At 41.4% G+C, this 25,438-nt stretch overlaps 1 long non-coding RNA gene across 1 annotated transcript; it reads right to left on the bottom strand.

Annotated features, from left to right (window-relative positions):
* Positions 1 to 17,231: 17,231 nt before the first annotated feature.
* On the bottom strand, positions 17,232 to 23,441 carry LOC116089222. The gene is made up of 3 exons (XR_004118222.1): positions 23,057 to 23,441; positions 17,839 to 17,942; positions 17,232 to 17,681 (listed from the first exon to the last, which is right to left on the bottom strand). It is a non-coding gene; the product is annotated as an uncharacterized LOC116089222 (long non-coding RNA).
* Between the last annotated feature and the right edge of the window lie 1,997 nt (positions 23,442 to 25,438).

Raw genomic sequence — 25,438 nt, 5'->3', positions numbered from 1 at the left:
GAACTTATGAAGACCAAAGAGTCATTCTCACGAACACACATGGTAAGCTCACATGATCCTCCTATAGGCCAAAAAATGTTTGTATCTTTTCTGTCCTTGTCCCCAAATCAATTTCTAGTAATTGAAATTTTCAAAGAATCACAAAGGATTTTAAAGCAGAATTCCTTGCAGTATGCATGGTTAACTTCAAGGCCCATCTTCAACCTGTTTTGCCATTATCATTATTGTTTTGTAAATTAAACTCATTATATCTAAGATAAACTCATTGGGATACTTTGACTTTCTTTGTAGATGGAAGCCATTTGTGGTGACTTGTGTGAGACACATACCCCATTGGCTCATGTATTCAAATATCTGGTCTCCAGTTGGTAGTGTTGTTTTGGGGAAGTTATAGAACATTTAGGAGGCAGAGCCTTGCTGGAGAATGTATGTCACTGGGGTCCATTCTTGAGGGTTTATATCCAACTCCATGTTCTGCTTCCTCAATGTTTCCCATGTATAACTAAAAATGTAATTAATCAACTTCCTGATCTAGTTGCCTTCTTCCATGCCTTCCCAAACATCATGGACTCTGGAATTGTAAGACAAAATAATCTCTTTCTTCTATGAAATCCTTTTAACTTCTGTAACTACTATACCCTAAAGGAATGAAGTAACCTGGCACAGATCACAAGTATATGTAGAAGTGCCACTTTCAGGGGTATTGTTGGTCTTGATTGTCATCAGTGCTGACAAATGTAAAGATGGCAGACACCAAAGAATATTAGGAAGAATAGTGCTTAGAATCAGAACTTCCTGATTCAAATCCTTTTGATTAGTAGTATGGCCTTAAATTGATGACTTCCAGTTACCCTCTCTGTAAACCTGGAATGATAAAATTGATCCCAAAGGCAGTGCTAGTTAAAAGAAACAATACGCCAGCCAGGCAGTGGTGGTGCACGCCTTTAATCCTAGCACTTGGGAGGCAGAGCCAGGCAGATTTCTGAGTTCGAGGCCAACCTGGTCTACAGAGTGAGTTCCAGAACAGCCAGGGCGACACAGAGAAACCCTGCCTTGGAAAAACAAAACAAAACAAAAAACAAAACAAAAAAAAAGAAACAATACAGGCAAAAATCTATGCCACATATAGGTACTCAGTAAGTTGATCAAAGTACAGCTAATACACACTCAGAGTTAGCTGACTGGTAGGTTTTCTGTTGAGACCTACTGTTCAAGGGTAACATCAAAGATTTTGTTATGTTCCCTTACTAACCAAACAAAGATGAAACCATATGCTTTTGTGTTCCAGGGATTACTGATTTTTCAGGAAATTAGCATACAATAAAATAATTTACGTGGGAGGCAATGTTCAGATCTCAGATAACAAATGCAGCCAATTAGCCAGAATAATCCAGTCTTACTGACACAATCATTTCCATGTAAGAAGCCACACCTGCCAAATTCGGAAAAACAGATCCTTTGTGATTTTTCCTGGAGCCCCAGCATCAGGGAGCTGCCAGGGGAAAGGAAATGAATGCCCTTTTCAGTCCTCTTTAATTTCTTGGCCCCATATTCATCAAGATACTGAACATTTTCAGAAGGGGTCGGCTTCTTCCCGTCATTCTCTACCCCAGACCTTTTACTCTCTCTAGAGGCCATTTCATGAGACATAACCAAGTTTAATCTCCCTTGAAATACCAACTGGGTTTGTCTTTGAGCTTCACTTCCAGGCTCAGGTCTCCAGTTTCTTGCTTAATGTCATAATTAGAAGAAAGTCTTGAGAGGATTTTTGTCCTGACTGAACAGACACTTGAGCAGCCAACTAGCAAGGCATGTCTTGGCTTCATCCTTGTACTCCCTGCAACATGGCTCCCTGGTAAGACAAGGCTGTAACCTGGATAGATACCAAACTGGCTCAAAGAAAGTGTGTGACTTCTATGTGGTACAGACAGTTTAATCCTGAAAACATGAGGGTTCTCATACTCTTCTTAGTCATCAAGAAGGCTCTACCCTCTCTGCTTGCTCCCCACTGCTTCTTGGGTTCCTTCTTGCCTATTCTCTATGCCCGTCCATTGGAAGACATGTGGTTTGAATCCCTCGGCAGAGCTAGGTCTGATCAGAAGTGAGGAGGGGCGGCTTTTGAATATTGCTCAGTGGCAGAACACTTGTCTACCATTGCCCAAGGCTTCAGGTTCAATCTCTAATGTGTCCACATGAGCTTATGCGTGTGCACATGCCGGCGCCCTCAATGTTTTAATTTAAAAATAATCAGATTTTAAAAAGAAGTTGTACAAAGGATGGAGAAAATCTTTTTTCAAAGTAGCTTTTAAGTCTTCATAGATCTAGACAGAGATGGGAAATTATCTTGAGTGTAATTTTTCTACCATTTTTTTTTTTTTAGGTTGTCAACATTGTTTGTTTAAATGAGCAGACATGTAAGTCTAATTTCCCTGAATTATTACATGGCTCCCTCAAAATCTTTGAATTCACTTATTGATTCTTCTATTTATCAAACACTGAGTGTCTGTAATGGATGACTTGTTTGAAAATCACAAGTGGGTATACTTAAATGTCTCAGAATGTTAACACATTTACTGAGTCTAGTTCAGAGCATGAGCATTTCCATGGGCCTGAAGTGATTTGTTTTACCTCCCATCTTTGTAATTCTGGATCATTACATCAAATAAGATATGACCTGGGCCTTATAATGTGTGGATTCAATAGCAGCTTTTCTTGAAGTTAAAAATAAAGAATTTATAAATGCACATTGTGTCATCTAGTTTGACAGTACCAGAAGAATCCAGCCCAGGCTGCATGTAATTACTGACATAACTGAGTTTGTATCTGCTCATGTCCAACTTTTGCCTCACTTCTTTTCTTATCTATTTCCGTATGCTTCCTGATCTTATTGGATAAATAAGACAACTTTTATTATTTTATGTTTTTTCCTATAGAGATGCTCTTTTAAAAGAAATAACTCTAGATATTGTAGCCTGTGGCATTAGTTTATTACAATTAAAGATTAATGGACTAGGATGTAGCTTAGTTGGTAGAGTGCTTTCCTAGCATGCTCAATGCCCTAAATTTAATCTTGGGCACCACAAACGCTGGGCATGGTAGCACTCAGCTGTAATCCAAACACAGAAGAATCAGAAGTGTCATCTTTGGCAACGAGCAGATAAATAAATAAGCATGTTCTTTATTTCAAACAAAAGGATTAGAGATATAGCTCACAGGGAGATCATCTGCCTATCATGTAAGAAGCTTTGGATTCAGTGGCCAGTACCATAAGATAAAGTTAAAAAAAAAATCCTCTTTATCCTAGGCTGGAACTGTAAATCAGTAGAAGAGGGCTTGCCTAGTATGTGAGGCACTGGGTTTGATCCACAGGCACAGACAATATAATTAAAACAACCACAACAACCACCACCACCACAAAAACTATTATTTTGCCATTCCCCAAGAGTAGGTAGAATATCTTAAATGTATTTACTTGGCCTTTGTGAAACATTAGTTTTATAATTAATTTTAATTTTACACTTTTAGACTCTACCAAAACATTATATCATTGTCTTTAAAAAAGAAACAAAAACTGCCCATACATTTGTCTTTTTTATTGTTCTTTAACCTTTCCTGAATTTCCATTTTTTCATCTGGGATGGATTTTATTTTTGTAATGCATTCCTTACGTTGCCAAATTCTACTCTTGTCTTTATTTCTGATTTGTTTATTGTTGTGGAAAGTATCTTTCACCATGTACAGAATTCTGTCTGATATCTCATTCTCTTGATGCTGCATGTAGCCTTGTCTCCTCATTTTATTGTCTCTTCGCTTTCATAATTTCTGTTGAAAAGTCAGTTATCATTCTTATTGTTCATTTGAAGGCAAAAAAATCTTTACCATGCCCCCATGTCATTGAGTTTTTCTCCTTTGATTACCAATTTAGACACTTTATGCTTGAATAAACTTTGCATTTATTTTCTTTAAAATTCATGGATGTATTAAAGCCCATGTGATCTTTGTCAGGTTTTGAATATTTTTGGTCATTGTTTGTTCCAATGTTGCTTTTCTGCCAACTTCAGTGTTACCTCCTCTGAAATTCCATTTGTACGTGTTCAGCTTTTTCACAAAATTCAAGTGCCTCTTATAATATCTTCTACTATTTGACCTCTCCCTATATTTCAGTTGGCATCTTATTGAGTTATTAATTTCAGAAATGATACTTTTTTCAAAACATTTATTTGATACTTTAAAAAGACGTAACTTCAGAAGGCCTCTTTAAAGTGTTCTTGTTTTATTCTCTGCTATCTTTTCTCTTGTTTTCTTGAAAATGTTAATTATACTTATTTTGAAGTACTTAACTTCTAACTTTGATTAGTTTGTGATTTTGCTGCTATGTAGAGTCTACTTTGTACATGAAGAACCACAGATTCTCAAGTCACAGATGTGACTTGAGAGTCACATCTAACAAGTGGGGTCTTCTTTCCTCTGGTAGAGCAGGCAAGCATTTGATCACTCCAGCTCAATGAGCAATTGAACTTTGTCTTGGTTTAACAACCTATTCACTCTTGATTTCTATGAGTGGCCATGTGTGGCTCTTTGGCTTTAAAAAAAATTATTAAACTTTTCTTTATTTACATTTCTAATATTATCGCCTTTCCTGGTCACCCCATCCCTGAAATTCCCTATCCCATTCCCCCTCGCCCTTCTTCTATGAGGGTGTTCCCCCACCCATCCATCCACTCCTCCCTACCCTGGCTTTCCCCTACACTGGGGCATTAAGCCTTCACAGGACCAAGGGCCTCTCCTCCCTTGGATGATCGACAAGGCCATTCTCTGCTACATATGCAGCTGGAGCCATGGGTCCCTCCATATGTACTCTTTGTTTGGTGGTTTAGTCCCTGGGGGTTCTGGGGGTTCTGTTTGGTTGATATTGTTGTTCTTTCTATGGGGTTGCAAACCCCTTCAGCTCCTTCAGTCCTTTCTCTAACTCCTCCATTGGGGACCCTGTGGTTGGTCCAATGGTTGGCTGCAAGCATCTACCTCTGTATTTGTCAGGCACTGGCAGAGCCTCTCAGGATACAGCTATATCACCTGTCAGCATGCACTTCTTGGGATCCACAACAGTGTCTGCATATGGATGGGATGGATCCCCAGGTAGGGCAGTCTCTGATGACCTTTCCTTCAGTCTGTGCTCCATACTTTGTCTCTGAATTTCCTCCCTTGAGTGTTTTATTCTCCCTTCTAAGAAGGACTGAAGCATCCACACTTTGGTCTAACTTTTTCTTGAGCTTCATGTGGTCTGTCAATTGTATCTTGGGTATTCTGAGCTTTTGAGTTAAGAGCCTTATCCTTGAAAGTGGTGAGAATGTTAATCTACAATTGACCTGTAATAGATACCATATATGAATCAAATTATATAACGTAAACACTCATACGGTGTTTTCATCTTGAATTTTCTTCCTTGCATCTTTATCCTGTTGCCAAAAGTCAATATTAAGTGGAACCATTTGGCATTGTACAATACTTTTGAAGGCTTTAACTTAGATTGTATTTAGGGCTCTGATATTTAGTTTTCAATTTCATCAAATGATATCATCTTGAAATAAATAAGATGCATGTACAGATACAATGAAGAATAAAAAGTAACTTATGATTCTATAATATATCCTGATATTATTCCACACTCACAATTTAGAGTTAACTTTAAAGCAGATATAAATTCCAATTTATACAAAAAGACAAGTTCAAAATGGAAACGTTTGTGAGTGACTGAACTTCCCGTGATCTTGATTTCTATTAGCTTATAACAAAGTATTGAGAAAAATAGTTAATACTGGAATTGAGGGAAGCATATTTCATAGCTTATTTCAACTCACTAGAGGTATTTCTAGGAATTAGGAATCCCAAGTCAGCAACTTCACAGCAACATCATTAGGCTGTCTGTGTGTGTGTGTGTGTGTGTGTGTGTGTGTGCGCGTGTGTGCGCACGTGCGCGTGTGCGTGTGCATGTGTGTACTTAACAAACACATTGGGCAGCCCAGTTGGAATATTTTTCAATGCTAATAGTCTTCACACAAAACTTCATGATGCAACATTTTGAGAAAACGGTTGAGTCCTAGAATCTGCCCCCAAAGTGGGTACTTTAGAGACCTCTCCTTTGCAAGTAGAGAATCTAGTTAGTTTTCCTATCAAGATTTAGTGCTTACTTTCTTGCTCTGAGAAATTCCTACCAGCAACCAGCTGTTAAGAAATCATCTGTGAACACTAACTGCTACTGTGCACTGTCAGCATTTTACAAAAGCTTACCTCACAAAAGAGGGCTTGAATTCTATGTTTGGTACAAGTTTGTGTGTCAAAATCAATAGATATTCTCAGCCTTTATTTGTAGTTTGTTTAGAGTTATGTCTCTTTGGCTTGTACAAAAATCTCCAAAACAAATTCAAAATAATTTGCTACATACTATGCTTTATGATCTATGAATCTGAGTGTTTTCCCTTCAAAGATGGCCTCCACTCACCTATTTCCTTCAAGGAGATCCCACACTTCCTTCCAACAGCCTGTCCATCTCTGAGTGGATTAATGAAATTAGTGTCCTCATGGGCTCATCTCCTCTTAATAACATCACCACAGCAGAGGGGCATCAAGTCTTCAATGCATGAAATGTTAAAGACATCTTATATCCAAATCTATATCCACAAGTTTAATATAAATCAAATATGTAGACAAAATGGATTAAACAAACCAGAGAAGACATTTGGGAATAGTAACACCTCAGGTTGCTTAAGTGTCTTTTTTTTTTTAGTGGTTGAAGAAAGAGAACATTTAAAAAAAGGAAAACTCTTGAATGTATCAGATTCTAACCCTTGGAGAATCTACAGGATGGATCCTGGCCAGATGCAGGAAGGAGAAGGTGTTAGCAGATGTTGAGATGCTGTTTGGGTTGGAGCATCTTCCACTAGGAAATCTTCGTTAAAAGAAATGATTCCTAAACCAGATGTCAAAACTCAGCCCAGAATTAACACAAGGACACATTTTCCATTTCAATGCAACCTCCACAACAGTGAGAAGGAGAGAGGATCATGGTGACCAGCTGAGGTGAGGTATTGGCATTCTTATTAGGGGGCATCTGTAATTGGGAAGTGTTTTCCTTGAGAAACCAGTGAACATTATTACTTTGCCATGATAGCCAGGAACAGGAAAGGTCTTGTTTCAGAGCCTGAGGAAAAGAACTACTGAATGCACCAAGAAGCCATTGCTTTATGAGCACAAGTGACGCCTGACAGGCCCTCATGGAAAATTCCTTCAGACATGCTTGGAGGACATTGTGGTGTAGCAGCAAGGGCAGCATGATGTTTCTCTGGTTGCCAAGTATGTATGAAGGAACCTAGAATCTATCTCCCTTGCAGACCCACAAAAACAGAGTCAAATCATTTTAAAGCATCAGTATTGTTCTTCAGATGACAAACCATTGAGGACTAAGTGGGAGGGCCAAAACTGGGGTTCTGGGACTCCCCATTCTTTCTATTGATTGGCTCCTGGTATGACCAGAGTAAAACTCCTCCCAGTTCAATTTCCTACTCCAGGAAGTAGATTTTTAAAGAGCAAGGAAAGAAGGGCAAAGATTCCCTCCATTGTCTTCCATATGCAAATATTTCTAGGGAAAAGAACATCCATGGACAGTTAGGAAACATGAGAGAGACAGTGTCTTCCCTTGAAGTGAAATTACTATAATTAGAAACACATGCAGTGATGTGCAATGGTAACCAAGTCTCCATTAATTATTTAAGAAGTCACTTCTTTTCTTCCTCCTCCTTTTCTTCTTCCACCTCCCCCTCTTCTTCCTCCTCTTCTTCCTCCTCTCTATGAAGGGACAAAAGGCATTTAGAGGTAACAAGCCTTCCTTTCTCAGAGAAACATTCCTTTTTGTAATAAGAAAGATGGACGCTGGCTAGGTAGACACAGCAACATGAGGACTGCACATGGACAAAGGCAAACCTTCGATCCAAATTATCACAACTGAGAGGTGTGTCTGTGGAACTATAGTTAGGAGTCATTTACAAAGTCACCAGGGCATGACAGGGTGAACTCCAAATGCCTGCCTAAAGGGTCACTAATCTGCTGGCTTTGGCCAAGTGGTCATGGTGGTTGAAGTTGGACCTGAAGATCATTTCTCTTCTCAGGTGTAACATTTCCCAATTCGGAGTCAGCCCTTGTGGTCCCCAAGTTGTCAACATATCTGTCTTAGGGGAAGTGGCACTTCAATGTCACCCAGTAGGAATGCTAGGGGAGAAAAGCCTGCTGAAGCCTTTCTATGAGTAAGGAGCCGAGGAAGCTAAAACAACAGAGCAAGTGCAAGGATTGAGGTGCCATAAAATGGGTCTGGACCTTTGTGAGGGAGACATGGGAAGCTTTAAGAAAACCTACCTGATTTATGTCAGTGACTTAGTTTTTAACCATCCTTATAGCTCTAGGCCCAAAGTCCTACCAAGAAGCTTGCAAGTTGGAGTTAGTTCAAGTAAAATAAGCTGACACTATGATGGTCAGAAGAAAGCTAGATGGCAATCCAAATACTTACTCTAGAAGCAGTTCAATTTACCCTGTCTGTTAGGGTCACTTACAGGTAGAGACATGCAGTGATGGTAGACTACAAACTGATAAGGAGAACTATCCAAATGTCTTAGCTACTTGTCTCCTTGCTGTAGCAGAATACCCAGACAAAAGCAGTTTAAGAATGGAAGCATTTATTTTGGCCCACTGTTTCAGGAGGTATACAGTCCATGGTTCATAGCAGGGAAATCACAGTGGTGGGTGCCTGAGGCAGCTGGTCCCATTGTATCCACAGTTGGGATGAAGGGAAGGATGAATACCCATATTTACCTGGTTTTTTCCTTTTTTATGCAGCCTAAGACTCCAGCCTAAGGATATGTCTTCTCAGCTCAATGAACATAATCAAGATAACTTGTTGCCACTGTGGCTGGAGGCCTGTCTCCTAAGAGATTCCAGCTCTGGTCAACTTGACAGTCAACACTAGCTATCACACCAATCAATCTCCATTTTGAACAAAGGAACAAAATAGGGAATCATACGATGGGCAGGATTGTCAGAGAAAACAGACATCAATTCACCCATCTTTTCAGAGTAATTACTTTATCTAGAGAAAACAGGAAGTCAGGAGAGGCCTTGAGGCAAGATCTCCACAAGGCCCCATTGGCCATCCTATGGGCTGTGTAAGAGAAACTCTGACATTCATAAGGCAGAGAAAGCAACAATGACCATGATGAGATGCTTTAGTCACATTGATGACAAAACATAAATCCTACAATACTTATTTCTCTTAAATCACTTACCAGTAATGTATAGACCTGTGGGAGAAAGCCAAATATTTACTCAAATTAAAAGAATAGGACTAAGGCTATTGCTCTGTGGTAAAGTGGGACAAGCACTGAGTTAAATCTCAATGAGAACTGAGAGAATGAGCAGTTACCTGCTGTGCAGACTGGAACCCCACAGGTAAACCTGGCTGTCTCAGTGGCTCAGGTATTTATCTGGTGGTCCTTTGGGTTCGATTTGCTTTCTGTATAAACATATTTTGCTTTTGATTTGGCTTGCTGTGTTTGACGCTACAGTTTGAGTCCACAAAGCCCATTTCTTCCTGACCACTCTCTCCAGCTGGAACCCATCTTGCCTGTCTCATTGTCAGTGTGGGACCTCAGAGCCCTGTCTCTGAACCATACAGAATCTGTTTTCTCTCCAGGAGAGCTAAGTGTTAACGCTGTCCTGAGAGCATTAGCCTTACAGGAAGATTGATAGAGATTTCAGAGTGCAGAGGATAAAGCTTGTGTGGGGGAAGCAGGGGAGGGTTGAGCTGTGGCAGCAGGGCCCGAGGCAGAGGGAACCAAAAAGATTGCTCAGAGAATTTCTGCTTTCCCCATTGCCTCTTCCATCTTTATTTTAAATGCAGTTTGATGTCTGTATAGAAATGTGGAGATAGGCAAAGAAGCTAAACCATACAAGATGCTAAAACGTAGCTGGAAACACAGCAGGAGGGAGAAAATCGTATTTCCCAGGAACAGCACCCATAGAGTTGACAGGCTTCTGAGGACAGGCCACACCTGGAGGGGAGTGCAGATGCAGGTGGACAGAGCCTCAGGGGTCTACTTGAATAGCAATGACTGTTAAAATTCCTTTCTTCACGAAGAGGCTGAGCCTGTTGGCAATTAATTCATTTTCCTAAGAGAGGGTGCAGCAAACTATTTCTGCAAAGTGAAAAGCTGAGAGCATCACTGGCTTCCGTGATTTCTCCATGTACATTTAAATGAGCTAGAAAGTAGACATTTATAGTAATACACCAAAGTGCTTATGCTGTCTGGAGCATCTATGGCGAATTCCACCTCCAGTGTCTTTTCAACCTGGAAACTTCGCTTCTGAAGTGGATGAGTCTTTTGGGCAGATTTGTTTTTTATCTTCCATACAAAATCTCTCATGTTTCCTTTTATATATAGCCTGAAGCAAGTCAGTGGGACAGTTGAGGTGATATGCCCTCCTTTATAAACGCATTATTGTCTCAAACGATCAAGTGCAATTCAGCTAATTATTCATTGTTTCGGGAATATCCTGGACTGTTGATAATAGCAGGTGTTATCTCTGTTTAATACCGCTGCCACCACTAAGTTGATCCTCATGAGAATGACAGTGGTCAAACTGACAGCATTTTAGGGGATTACTGAAGAAGCACAAGACAATTGCCAGTAATCCAAGGCATTCTTCTATCAGAAAGTGTTTTCAACTAATTCAGATTATACTATTTGAGTAGGAAAGAGAAAAATCAGAAGATAGAACCTGGTAGACATTAGAGAAGAGATACTTTATAAATCAATTTACAGTCAAATAACAGTATCAGTTTCCCATAACCTGAATGGGTTCCAGGGAATGAATATTTGTTTCCCTGTCCCCCAATTCATATGCTGAACTCATCCCTTCTGCATTGGTTCTTGGGGGTTTATGTCATGAAGATATGGTTCTGATGATAGTACTCATGCTCTTAAAAGATGAAACCATCATTTGGTCTGTGTTATGTTTGTAACCCAGAGTGATCTATTGAAGATATCTGCAAAGCAAGCAGAGGGTCTTTACAAGACACTGTATCACTTATTAACCTGCTTTTCAATTGCTGTCCACCGGAACTGTGAGAAATTAATGTGAATGTTTAAGTTACCAAATCTGTGGCTAAAGTAGGCTAGGCTGCCTATAATCATCATTACATTTTATACACTTTCCATAGCAAGATATTTTGACTGGTTGGAGGGTTTTCAACATAGACGCTTCCAACAGCATAGTGCTTTGGCGTGTTCCTATAAATGTCTACTTTCTACAGCAGAAGGCTTCTCCCCCATCCTTCATTCCCCACACCCTGAGATACAAAGTTTGCTTCTGAGTTTAGGAGTTCTAAGCAAATGGCTTTCTTTAGTCTGTGTCTTAGTCAGGCTTTCTATTCCTGCACAAACATCATGACCAAGAAGCAAGTTGGGGAGGAAAGAGTTTATTCAGCTTACACTTCCAAATTGCTGTTGATCACCAGAGGAAGTCAGGACTAGAACTCAAGCAGGTCAGGAAGCAAGAGTTGATGCAGAGACCATGGAGTGATGTTCCTTACTGGCTTGCTTCTCCTGGCTTGCTCAGCCTGCTCTCTTATGGAACCCAAGACTTCCAGCCCAGGGATGGCACCACCCACAAGGGGCTCTATCCCCTTGATCACTAATTGAGAAAATACCCCACAGCTGGATGTCATGGAGGCACTTCCCCAACTGAAGCTCCCTTCTCTGTGATAACTCCAGGATGGGTCAAGTTGACACACAAAATCAGCCAGAAGAGTCTGCCTTTCCTTTTTATCCATGTAGCCATGGATATGTGAAGGAATGGAGACACACGCATTGCCCCAGCCCATGCCAAGAGATTAGATTGTTCCCAGCTGTGGATCAACCACAGACCTGGGCAAGGAGGCTGCTGAGAATTAACTCACTCTAAGGAAGGAGACAAAGAGACTAACAAACAAGGGTCCACCTTTGCACTTAAATCATGAGAAAGGAGTACTGAAAACAAACAACAGGCTGCTTAAGCTGGAACTCACACAGACCCAAATGAGCAGGTGTATCCTGTGAATAAAGTGATGGAGTTCTTTTGGCATAAATAGGGCCACATGTTGGTATTCGAGCAGTGACCTGAAATTCAGAAGATATTTCGTCATCATCATTGTTGTTTTTCACTGCACTGGGCTGGTAAATGGACTCACGTTTTTGTCATCTTAAAGTCACCTTCACTTTGCAGCTCACTTGAGTGCTTGGAAGATCACCTGAGTGCCTGCACCAGTCCTGTGTCTGTCTTATATTGAATGGAGCATCCGGGCTCCTTCCATGGTTAAGGTGATTGAGCAGAAAGGATCCATTCCTAATTCCAGCAGCATCTCTGGAATAGCTATGTGAAGGAGCACTGCAGAGAGCTGGAATTCCAGGTAGCATAGCAGCTTGGGGCATAGTGATCTGTACTATCTGGTTAGTAACTGCCATTTGAAGGAGTTTGCAAGACAGTGTGGCCAACTGCCTCAGAGTGCCGAGGTCTATCCTAGTTTCTTGGGACACATACTTATCATCTTACAAGTAGAAATAGAACAAAATCATATACATAGGCTATTGTGATTTGATTGTGAAATAATACTCAGATGTTGAAGTACTTCTCAGTTTGGAGAGCAGCTTGGGGCATAGTATCTGTACATCGGATCAGAAACTTCCATTCAAAGAAGTTTGCACCATGGTGTGACCAAGTTGTTTCCGAGGTCGAGAACTTTTAAGACTGTGGCCTTGCTAGCAGGAATAGGTTGCAGGGAGGGGGGTGGTGGGCTTGCAAGGTGATATCTACCTTAGTTCCAGCTAAGCACTCTGGTTCCTGGTTCTGCAAGATGTGAACAAGTGTCTTAGTCAGGGTTTCTATTCCTGCACAAAACATTATGACCAAGAAACAAGTTGGGGAGGGAAGAGTTTATTCCACTTCCACTTCCACATTGCTGTTCATCACCAAAGGAAGTCAGGTCCAGAACTTAAGCAGGTCAGGAAACAGGAGCTGATGCAGAGGCTTGCTTCCCCTGGCTTGCTCAGCTTGCTTTCTTATAGAACCCAAGACTACCAGCTCAGGGATGGCACTACCCACAATGGGCCCTCCCACCTTTGATCACTAATTGAGGAAAGGCCTTTCAGATGGATCTCATGGAGGCATTTCCTCAAGTGAGGCTCCTTTCTCTGTAATAACTCCAGCTTGTGTCAAGTTGACACACAAAAAACAGCCAGTACAAGTCACACTATAACCTCCCAATGTCTCTGAATAAGCTGTTGGGGACCCACCATGCCTTTCTTGCAATGATAGACCAATACCCTCTAACATAGTGGTTCTCAACGAGTAAGTCATGACCTCTTTGGGGTCCAAAGACCCTTTCACAGGGGCCACATATCAGATATCCTGCATATCAAATATTTCAACTATGATGATTCATAACATAGCAACATTACAGTTATGAAGAAGCAATGAAAATAATTTTATGGTTGGAGTCTGGACATGAAGAACTGTATTAAAGGGCTGCAGCATTAGAAATGCTTTAAAACATTATCATTGTGTCACAGTGACACGATGACTGAAGCCAACTGATTCAGATCTAAACAACACAAGACTTAATGTCAGTCTGGAAAGGCTCATCGACCTAGCCTTCCACTCATCATGACTTAGAACTTACATGTGTCCAGAAAGCATCCCCTCAGAATCCTAGCTAGATTAGCTCACGGGGCTAACCTGGTACAAGGAATTGGGCATTTTGATGAGCCAATGTTGAGAAGGATAGATTAGAGGAGACTAGACTAGATTGTGTGTGATCTCTAGCACCTGGCACTTTCTTCCTTTCCCCCACTTCATACATTTTCTCCCTCTAGACAGGATATGGTGAAGTGGATTCTGTCCAAGAGAAAGTGGGCCTTCAGGAAAAACAGGTCTTTATTCAGGGAAATGAAAGCTTTTGAAATGTCTCTGGATTGCCCATTAAGTAGCACTCTAAAAGGTGGACTGATTCTTGCCCTGTGGAAACTCTTCATGATGAAGGGTTAATGCAGGACTTTATAAAAAAGTCCCTCCCGTTTCCAAAATGAACAGTTTGTCTTGAAGGAGGGATTTTGTTTTCTTTTCGTACTGGACCTAAATTTGGCATCCTATGGAAGTTTTATTGCATGACATTCCATCAGAGCTCAGCCAAGCCTCTCGGGACAGGAGCAGCAGCTGAGAACAGTTGAATGAATGGCCTATTTTCTCTCTCCATTCCTTTCCTTAATTCCATATGTTTCTCAATTTCTCACTTAAAAATTTAATTAGATAAATATTTTTAAATATGGAAGGTGGAGATTTTGAGAACTCGATGGATCTGAAATAAACCTCTGTGGCTTATGGCCCTTACAGCCTCTGCTATGCATTTGGAGAAACACGCAGCAGAGAGCCATTGTAAGAAACATGGATCAGGGTTTGCTGGAAGGAAGATCTTCCTGCCTAAACACAGGGGTAGAGAAGGCCATAGGAATGTGAATAGCCCTGGGAGATAACACTCTTACAATAAGTGGGGTAATTGTGTTTATGGGAATGGGGATATTTATATGATTGGTTTCTTGGATTAACTTCAGGGAAATGAGAAAATGCTCAGTGAGTGTTTACTTGGAATTTCGTTAGAGGTGCACTTCGTCTCCTGTGTCAGCACCAGATCCCCAGGAATGAGACTGCAGATGTCTCTGACAAGGTTTCAGGGAAATGCCTCAAAGCGATCCAAGAGGGAAACAAGGCTTGTGCTCTCGCCTAAAGTTACTGGAGGTGCTAACTCGGTGTTTGTTGACTGTGTGGCCTTCAGCCAGGAAGTGAAACTCTAACCATTCAGTAAGCTTTTAGCCTGAAGCTCCCTTTTCATGGAGGTGTGGATGGGATGGGCCAGCAACTCTGAAACTACTCTCTGTGAGTTTTAGCACTGAGCAAAAACCAAGGATCCCCACTGTAGACAAGGTTGTCATTTTTACAGAAGGTCCTTATTCGCATGTTTATAATAAAGGAGAGACTCAATCCGATGGTATCAAGTGAGCGCTGTAGTTCTCAGTGTGAGCTCATGACTCTCTGAACATAGACCTCCAGAAGGACTGATTGATGTGTCTGGTTACAAATATAGAGATGGATGCCCACCACAGGTGTGTTCACGTGTGTGTTTGTATTCTAGCTTTGTCATTTTGTGTGGCCTAACAGTAATGAGTCATGCTAGCAACAAATACATCAAGCATCTCAGATCCTAAATACATGGAACTAAGAGGAGTTTAAGTTCTTTGAAGAAGTGGTGGGCTCCATGGCCAAGGGAGGAAAATTAAAAGACAAACCTACAGCATCTTTCCAGTTTCGAAAGGAACAAGATGCGCAAAGAAAGATGGGGCGGGGGAGGGGCCGGGAAGGACAGAGGTTTCAGCTTGTGGGAGCTTCTATTGGCCAGCTCTGAGAATGAATCAGATAAGAAGGTTAAGAATTATTTTATTATTATTTTTAAGTACTATTATTTTAGCTTACTGACTAAAAAGCTGAGTCCACTGTCCGCTAAAGGAGAATGAGGAAAAGGCCATCTTTATATCCGAAAGCCAACTCACGCACGAGGAAGGGATGACGGAATGAGAAAATTACCATTTGGCAGAATGGAGAGTGTGTGTCTAGACAGGATTTTTTTTTTTTTTCACATCAGTTTATAGGAGCTCAGTGAAGCTGCTGACTGACCTTTGAGACACGAAGTATTTGAGTTTTTGCAGCACTAATTATAAACCTAGGCAGTGACATGTCTCACTAATGGGACTGTGTCAAAGGCTACCATTTAGGATGATGTGCTGGGTGTGGATGTAGGGTCCCTGCCCTGCCATGAACACTGGTGATTTCACCCCATGTTCCTACTGATCCTTAACACTGAAGGCAAGTTAAAGAGTCCTCTATGACTTAGTCCCTTTGCCTCTAAGGAACACCGATTCACTCAGAGGTAGCGAGCACATTCTATCTCACCTATAGATTCCTGAGCTGTATCATGTTTATAAGATGAATGGGAGGGAATGAATAAAGTGGTTGGGAAGATGCTTCAGTCATTAAAGTGCCTGCGTGTAAGGCTGCAGTTGGTCTTGAGTTCAGTCCCTGAGAACCCACATCAAAGTTGGTCATGGCAGCATCACTTGTAAATCCACTACTGGGGAGGCAGAGAAAGAGAGACCTTGGGACTCCCTGATTAGCCAGCCTTACCAAATTGATGAGATCTAGGTCTCAGTGAGAGGTCCAGACTCAAGAAACAAGATAGGTAATGCTGGAAGAAGGACTCCTGAGCTTGACCTCTGGCCTCCACATCCACAGGCACAAAAGTGCACCCGTATTTGCATGCGTGCACACACACATACAAACACACACACTGGATAAAGTAGTCAGAAATAAATCTTGCACCCGTATTTGCATGCGTGCACACACACACACAAACACACACACTGGATAAAGTAGTCAGAAATAAATCTTAAACTAGTCGTCCAGGAGACAGGAAAAATACCGGTTTCCATGTTATATAGTCTAGTTTCATCGCATGATGGAAAGGGGGGAGTGTGTTGATTCTTGGAATCTAGAGAAGTTCACAAGATCATTCAGCTCTGTTCAATTCTGTCTTCTCTCCTGTCTAGGAATGACATGGAACATGCTCTAGGAACGAAAACCCTAGAAAACGCTTACTGAATTTGAACGTTGTGTTGCTTTCTGATATTTATGCTTGGGATTCTGAATGATTCCAGTTGAATTTGATGGGACCCAGGGTAGCTGGAGAAATGAGGGGACAAGGCACACACATGGTGCATAAGCAGGTCAGCCAACCACATCAACAGGCACCTAACTAGAAACATCTGCACAGTGAAAAGTTGGGTATCTGGAGCCATCATGATTGGGTGGGAAAGAGATCACTGCCTCCCCCAGGAGGCCTTCCTAAGATCTGTGAGATGGCAAGAATGAGACTGGGAAGTGGGAAGACAGAAGGCCTCGTCCTGTCCTGAGCGTCGAGTTCCTGCTGAGTCTCAGAGTCACACACTTTTATTTATGTTACAGTCAGGCTGACAGAAACATGGAGCACTCTGGGGGTATTAACCAGGAAGAAATACAAATCAGATTTGAGCAGAGGAAAGAGAAGCCTCAGCCAGCTGCATGGGAACAGGAAGGACATTACATGCTACTTTAGCTGGTCTCTTTCCTGCTGTGGAAAGTCAATGCGTAAATGATAAAATTTATAGTGCATGGAGGGTTGAGAGCCAGACTCGCATCATTTCAGTCTGAATTCCGGTCCTGAATAGAGTGCTATTGTCTCCCTCGGTCCTCCACTTCCAATGGAAGCGGTCTGCTGCTGAGGGGCATCTCCGGAGACTTCTCACAGAGTTGGAGGTGCTAGCAAAGGCAGGGCTTTGTAGAGTGAGACATTGATCTTTAGTTAAAATGGTCTCTTCTCAGGAACAGCAAGCAGGTCATGGCATCATCCATTTCTAGAACAGGACGAGTCTCAGAGAACGTGAACTGCAAGTTTCTTATCCATAGGGGGAAGATGGACACAGAAGGAAGAAGGTATTATCCGGTCTTTGAGGAAGACTCTGTAAGAAGGATATCGTGGACAAGGGCTGAAAATCTAAATCCCAACCCTGAAAAGATCACATGACAGATACTGCCTTGCCATGCACACATCCAGATGATCCATCTTTCATGTCAATGCCCATTTTCATCTGAAAAATACCCAGCTTGACCACTCACCTGAGTCACCTGAGAGATGGGAGCCAAATCCACTTCCTGCTCGGTTGTCACGGGAAGGAGAGGTCATTCTGTCCCTGGACTCAGCGCTGCCGAGATCCTGAGGGCTTGAGAAGAGGAATTCTGATGACGTTTTTGTTTGTTTGTTTTGCTTTTTAAGCAATAGTCACTTTGTTGGCAATGTCATCAAACCCTCAAAGCATGTGAGTGTGAGGGATGATTGTGAGCAATGTGGTTTAAAAATGGAGTCTGAGCATTGGCCCTGCTCTTGACTATCTCAGAGGATAAAATGAAATAGTAGAGCAAAGTGCTAAGTACTGTTTTTATACTAAAATAACCACCATTCATTTAAAATTTATTGATGCTATCTCATAACTTCTGTTTCTAGAATAAATCAAAGCCAGCATTTGATAGCTTTTTAAAGATGTATGTGTGTATGTGTGTGTGCATAAGCATGTATGTGTGTGCACACATATGCATGTGTGTGTGTGTGTGCGTGTGTGTGCGTGTGTGTGTGTGTGTGTGTGTGTGTGTGTGTGTACGTGTGCATGTGGAGGGGACAGAGGTCATTGTTGGATTCCTCTATTGCTTTCCATCTTGTTGTCAGAAGGAAGGTCTCTCACTAAGCCTGCAGCTCACAAGACAAGAGCAGTTGGCCAATGGGATCTAAAGACACTTCTATCTTTGCCTCCCCATTGTTAGGTGACAAGCAGTGCCACCTCACCCAGCCTTTTACATATTTGTTGGGGATCTCATGTTTGTGTGGCAATTGCTTTAATGATTGAGCCTTTTCCACAGCTTTATTCTGTTAATATTAAAAGGCCAATCTAGGGGCCAGTGAGATGGCACAACAGGTAAAAGCACTGTATCTCCTGCCAAGCCTGGAAACTTGAGTTTAATCTCTGGGACCCATAGCATGGAGAGAATCATAAATTGTGCTCTCTCCTCTACATATGCACCAGGACTACTGTGTATCCCCAAATAAAATAAATAGACATTGTAGAAAGGAAATATGCATACATTTCCTTCTCTTGATGTCCTTGTATCCTTTGCCATCACTCGTGTGAACAAATGCTGGCTAATCTCTTAAAAAATTAGAGACATAAGTCCTGCGTTCCCCATTGCTCTGACTGGCAGCTCACTGAGAGACAGACAGTGAAGAGGGACTATCTTAGATCATCTAACTTCTGCTGATCCTCCAGCCAATTAAAGATGCTTATGGAAACTTGGTAAAGACCAACTGAGCTGGCTGGCCTACCTTTGAACTGTTCAATCAGTCCGTAGCATCATGGGTTAAATGAATGGTTGTATTCACCCCCTCAATTTTCAAAGTTTGAGGTTTATCAGCCTAAATTAACCTCAGCAGAATCTTGATGTGTTCAGACCACAAATAAGTGAGCAATGACACATAATAAAATGTTAAGAGATCTCCCTCCCACAGGGTCTCCCCCCAAATTCTGTTTTCATTAGCGGAGGTAGATTTTTACAGAGTTAACCATTCTGTGCTCGCTTGGCCCCCATTTTCTGATGAGGACTGCAATCTGGGACCCCAGAAAGGAGGCTGCTGGTTGGGTGTGGTAGGGAACAGGATATGACGTGGCCTTGTTAATAGCATGCCCTAAGTAACCTAGCCAATCAGCTTGCCTCTGCCCTCTTGGAAACTTTTACCACCCACTGTGTTCCAGACTAGAACACCCCACCCACCAGCCCTTCCTCTGAAACAAAGATAAATGTCAGGCAATGAAACTTGGCAGAAGTTGGCTTCCCAGCACTCTGTGTCAGGGTTCCATGAGGGCAAAAATGCCATGATGGAGTTCCAGATGCCAGGAAGGTCCTGCCTGTGACTATGTCCCTTTCCTGTAGGTGGCTCTAGGGAGAGAGAAATGACACCTTCAGAAACTCACATCTTGGCTGGTGAGATGGCTCAGCTGATAGGAGCACTGACATTCCAAAGGTCCTGAGTTCAAATCCCAGCAACCACATGGTGGCTCACCACCATCCCTAATGAGATCTGACACTCACTTCTGGTGTATCTAAAGACAGCTACAGTGTACTTTCATATAATAATAAATAAATCTTTAAAAAAAAAACCTCATGTTTACCTTTCAACCTTCTTGCTCCTATTGTTACAGCAACCTATTTCCTTTATCTCAGTCCCATGCCTTAGCCTTTGCCAAGTTCACCAGTATTTAATACTCAGTGAGAACAATCTTTTGATTGGAAGTTGTTAACCAAACTGTCCAATCCTCTTCTTTCCATCAGCATGTGAGAGTAAAAGAGGTCAAAGTTACATCCTTGAGGAGGCCCAGTTTCTGAGAAAGTTTCTCCTGCCCTAACCAATGCTGACTCCTTATGGTTCTTTGGTTTTGAATTTAACCACTGGCTGCCAACTATCTTCTTTGTTTCACTGATTTCAACTTTCTATTCTAGCTTTCTGTGTTTTATTTCTGTTGCTGTGATAAAACACCCCAACAAGAGGCAACTTAGAGAAGGAGGATTTATATTTTTAGCTCACAGTTAACATTTATAGTTCATCATAACAGAGAAGATAAGATGGTAATGAATTTGAATAGCTAGCCATGTCACATCCACAGATGAGAGCAGAGAAAAATGAATGCCCATACATGTTTGCTTGCTTGTGGTAAACTATATGTCCCTATTCAGGACCCCTGCCTAGGGAATGGCACCACCTACAGTGGGCTGGCTCTTCCTCCATCAATTAACTTAATTAAGACAAATCCTCACTGATCTGCCCACAGGCTAACCTGATATAGACAATCCCTCATTGAAACTCTCTCCCTAGGTCAAGTTGACAAAGTTAACTGTTACACTTGGTTTAACATAGTCATCCTTCTGATTTAGCATTTTACCCTCAGTCAATTGAGAGTTCGTATTCTGTAATTGGTATCCCTAACCTATTCAGAATGCTCTAGTGTTTTACCACTGGGTAGTTTGAACTTCAAGTCAGGGTCCAGAAATTTTTTTCAATAAGGGCTATATGATAAACACATTATTCTTTACATATAGTGTCCACCACCCACCACTGTTTGCATTCTTTTAGCATTTAAAGAATTAAATATTCTTTGCTTAGATCTGTGAATAAACAGAGATATGGTCAATCTGGTCTATGGACTGCACTTTGCTAACCCTTTGCTTTAAATAAAAGCTGAACCTGATTTTTTAAAACACATATGCAAATGGAAAGTATAAGAGCAGCAACTTAGTGTGACTTAGCTGATTCACTTGCTCTCTAGCCTCAACTGAGTGAACTGTGTTTTGAATGAAGGAAGAGGTTCTTCAGGCCATGTAATTATACAATGGACAGGTAGAATAAGCAACCCAGGGACCTTGGGAAAGCCCACGAGAAAATGTCCAAGAGAGAAAAGTGCAACCTATAGAATGCTGTGTCAGACATAACAGCCAGGATGATAGTCAAAGTATTTAGTAACTAATAAAGACTAAGAACCACCACATCCAAAAGTCACTGGAGCCTGGATGCCTTCTTGTAGCAAGCATGCATGCTTTTGTTGCTAGGCTATGGGGAGGTCTTGACTCCAATTAGGGGTCAGATTGCGAAGGGAGTGGAGAATTCTGTTGTGAGGCTCATGATTTTCTGCCCTGTTTTGATTTCTTTGAATCTTATTGGGTCCCCCAAAGCTTTGCATGGTCCTGCTAGATTGACTCCACAACTGATGGTAAAAGCTCCCCTTATCCACTTAGTTTCTTAACTAGAAGCTACCCAAGCTCAACTAATGGGCACTAGTTCCTTGCCAGCCCATCCCACATTCAAATAAATAATTTAGTTATTTTTGTGGGAGGCAGGGGATACACCATCTTCTTCTTTCTCTAAAGCCAGCTTCACACAGCTCCTGTTCATTCAGTTACCAAGTGCGGCCGGCCCTCATGTGGTCGCATGGGTCCTCCTCCCATCAGCAGGCATAGGTGACTAATACGTTGCCCTCAGTCTCAATTATTCAGGGTTGGGCCATATCATCTCATGTTATTTGGGGTGGGGGAATCTCTCTCATAAATGAGGTAAATAAGAAAAGTTTATAACAGGCTGTCACAAGATCTTTGGGACAGTGATTACACAATCTAATAAAAATAGACTTTAGTATTTTAACAGCCAATTTATCTAGATTTGAATAGCTGATGAAGTTGTGGTCCTTGGCTACCCCACTCTTCCAGATTACTCTTACAATTTCAGTCTTCATTTGAGGAGTTGAACCCTCAGCAGTGGCCTTGACAAAACCAGTTAGAGAAGTGTCTTGCTTTGCTTTCCATTGCAATCATGAAACACCATGACCAAAGCCAACTTGGGAAGAAAAAGGTTGATTTCAATTTACAGCTTATAGCTTATCATAAAGGGAGTATGAAGCAGGAACACATGGCAGGAATGGAAGCAAAGACCATGGGTGGATGCTACTTACTGGCTTGCTCCCAAGGTTCACAATCAACTACCTTTCCTATACCTTCTAAAACTGCCCCAAGTGACACCACACACAGTGGGCTGGGTCCTTGTACATCAATTAAGTAGTCAAGAAAATGACCCATGGACTTGCCTACAGCCCAATCTGACGAAGGCTTCTTTTCAATTAAGGCTCTTTCTACCCAGAGGACTCCAGTTTGTGTTGAGTTGAGAAGAAAATAACTGGCACAAGAATCAGACACATTATATTGTTGTTGTTATTGTTGTTGTTGTTAGAAAGTACACAATTTAAATATATCTTCAAGTAAAAAGATCAGATCATCTCTCAGCCCACTCCAACTGGAGTTGGTTTGTTACCAGAGAAACAATAAAGGATCTCAGGATAAAAAGAAGAGCGTATGAGTTTCCTGGTGTGGCCTTGTCATTATACAAATCAAGGCACTGATGCTCTGGGACAGAATCCATAGATTTGATCATATGGGGGAGATGCTAGAGAAAGAAGCAGGAAAGAGAGAATAGAAAAGGAGGAGGCGGGTATGACAAAACAGATGAGGTACTTGTATGTGGTTAGTGGTAAGATTGAGAGGGAAACCCTGTTGCCTACATGGCTTCTATCATTCAGTGAAAAAGACATGGAAATTCCCAAGAGCAGACAGTGATATTGGTTTTGTAATTGGTACAGTGACCTTTAAATAATTAGCATTGCTATGGTGTCCTACTCTGACAGACAGGCAGATACAACTCTAACATTAACATGCTAATATCCCATCATCTGTGATTGTCCCTACTTACAGAGCAGAGAGATTCTGAGTCCACATCTCCCATTAAATGGTTAATGTCTTTGTTCAAGGTGGGAGAACTTTATCCTAGTTGGACTCATTCTTTGAGATTAGCTAGAGTTCTGTTTAAGTGAAATTTAGAGGTTTCCACTGAAGGCAGATGTAGGACTCTAAGCAGAAGCAGGCTCCATGAAGAGTGCCTCAACTGAAAGGTGAAGGACGTGGACTTCAGCACAGGCGTTGGCTCTCACCAGCTGTGTGACCTTGGGCATTTCATGCCTCACACTGTAAAATGAGAACTTTTGCAGACGATGATGTCTTCGGGGACATGCAGCCCAGACACTCTGTGGTTATGATGGAGGGTTGGGGCCTGACCTGGTCCTGACTTCCTTCCTAGGCAGTTGCTGAACAGGAAGTGAGCTCACAGGGAGGGACTATAGGAAGGCTGTGGGTGGAGATCTCCCATGACTCCCACCAGAATGCAGAGCAGTGTTCTGTCCTGCCAGACGTTACAGCGAGTGACTGCAGAGGATCTCTTCAGCACTTATCTCCAGGGGCTTCCAAACATGAGATAATTTCTCGTTTTTAACACCTGCATGAAACCAAACCATAATGATGTTCCGAGGATTCCAGATGCAAAGAGGAATAAATTCACAGATAAGCAAAAGCTTATCCAGAGACTGTCAGTCATTTTTACAGTTGTGAAAACGGCATGTGCAAAGCGAAGAATCAGTCTTTTTTTTTTTCTATTTTTTCTATTTTCTAAACTAGTTTCAGAAAACTATCATACAGAGGAAATTTCATTATGTCATTTTTATACACACTTTCTTCTTGGGGATCCTCCCCCATTCCCCTGCCCTCTTCTTCTGGTCCCTTTTCTCCCCCTAGTAGCCCTGGTTTTGCTATCAGATCACATATAATCCCTCCTTTGTCCCTTCCCACCTAAGACCCCTTCCTCCCCTGCGGAGTCCTTTTAAAATTTTATGACCTATACAGACACACATACAAATACACACACTCATGCACACACATGAATACCTCATAAATATACACGCACATGAAAATTACATGTACACTCATATGAAAATATACACATGTGAAACTTAAAAGCCAGGGTCCACGTTTGAGAGAAAATACACAGTGTTTTCTTTTTGAGTCTGGGTTATCTTGCTTAACATACTTTTTGAATTTATCCATTTTCCTATGAATAATTTTTCTTTTTACAGTAGACCAACATTCCATATTATACATATAGACCACATGTTTATTATCCACTCACCTGCTGATGAACATTCAGACCCATTCAACTTCCTTGCTATTGTGATTCGTGCGGCAGTTAACATGATGTGTACGTACATCTGTGGCATGGTAGAGTCCTCTGGGGTTCAGGAATTAGGTATAGGGAGTTATATGGTAGTTCATTTTGTTGTTGTTATTGTTGTTGTGTACTTCCATTTTACATTTTTTGAGAACTGTCCACAGTGAATTCCATGATGGGTGTGCCTCTACATCCTCCTGGCAGTGAATAAGAGTTTCCTCCCCCCCAACCCCGCCCCATCTTCTCCTCAGCATTTGCTCTCCTTTGTTTTCCTGGTGACAGCCATTCTCACTGGGACAAGATGGACCCTTAAGTTTCAATTTACATTTTTCTGATGACTAAGGACATTGAACATAAAAAAAAAGTTCATGGCAATTCGTCTTTCCTTCTTCTTTTCTCTTTTGGGAACTATCCATTTAGTTCATTGGCCTGACTACTAAATATGTTTTTTTTTTATTTAAATTATGAAGTTCTCCATATAGCCTGCATATTAACCTCTGTTTGCAGGAGAGTTAGCAAAGACTTTCTTTCCCCCATGCTGCCAGCTGCCTCTTCACTCTGCTAGGTGTCTCCTTTGCTATCAAGAAGACTTTGAGTGTCACAGAATCTCCTTTACCAATTCCTGAGGTTATTTCCTGTGTTACTGAAGTCCATTATAGAAACTTCTTACCTGCACCAGTATCTTGAAGTATTTTTTCTGTACTTTCAGCATTTAGAGCCTATGTTAAGGTATTTGATCCATTCTGAGTTGCTTTTATTATGAGAAAGGTGAGAGATGTTAATATAATTTCATCCTTCAACATGTAGATTTTTTTCCAAGCACTAGTGTTTAAAGTGGCTATCTTTCCCCCAATGTATATTTTTTACACAAAATTAGCTCTGTGGGTTTACTCCTAGAACTTCTATATTATCATCATTATTAGTTTGGTCCACATCCCTGTTTTTGTCCCTATGGTTCAGTCTTATAGCTTGAGTTCAGATTGTGAAGCCTCTAATATTATTCTTTTGCTTCAGATTTCTTCGGCTATTCAGGTCTTTTGTGTTTCCAAATGAATTTAGGTTTTTTTTTTTTTTTTT

This window comes from Mastomys coucha, unplaced genomic scaffold (assembly GCF_008632895.1).
Source record: "Mastomys coucha isolate ucsf_1 unplaced genomic scaffold, UCSF_Mcou_1 pScaffold14, whole genome shotgun sequence".
NCBI classification, from domain to species: domain Eukaryota; kingdom Metazoa; phylum Chordata; class Mammalia; order Rodentia; family Muridae; genus Mastomys; species Mastomys coucha.
The sequence above is the reverse complement of the archived record's forward strand: the minus strand, read 5'-3'. Positions and strand labels throughout refer to the sequence as shown.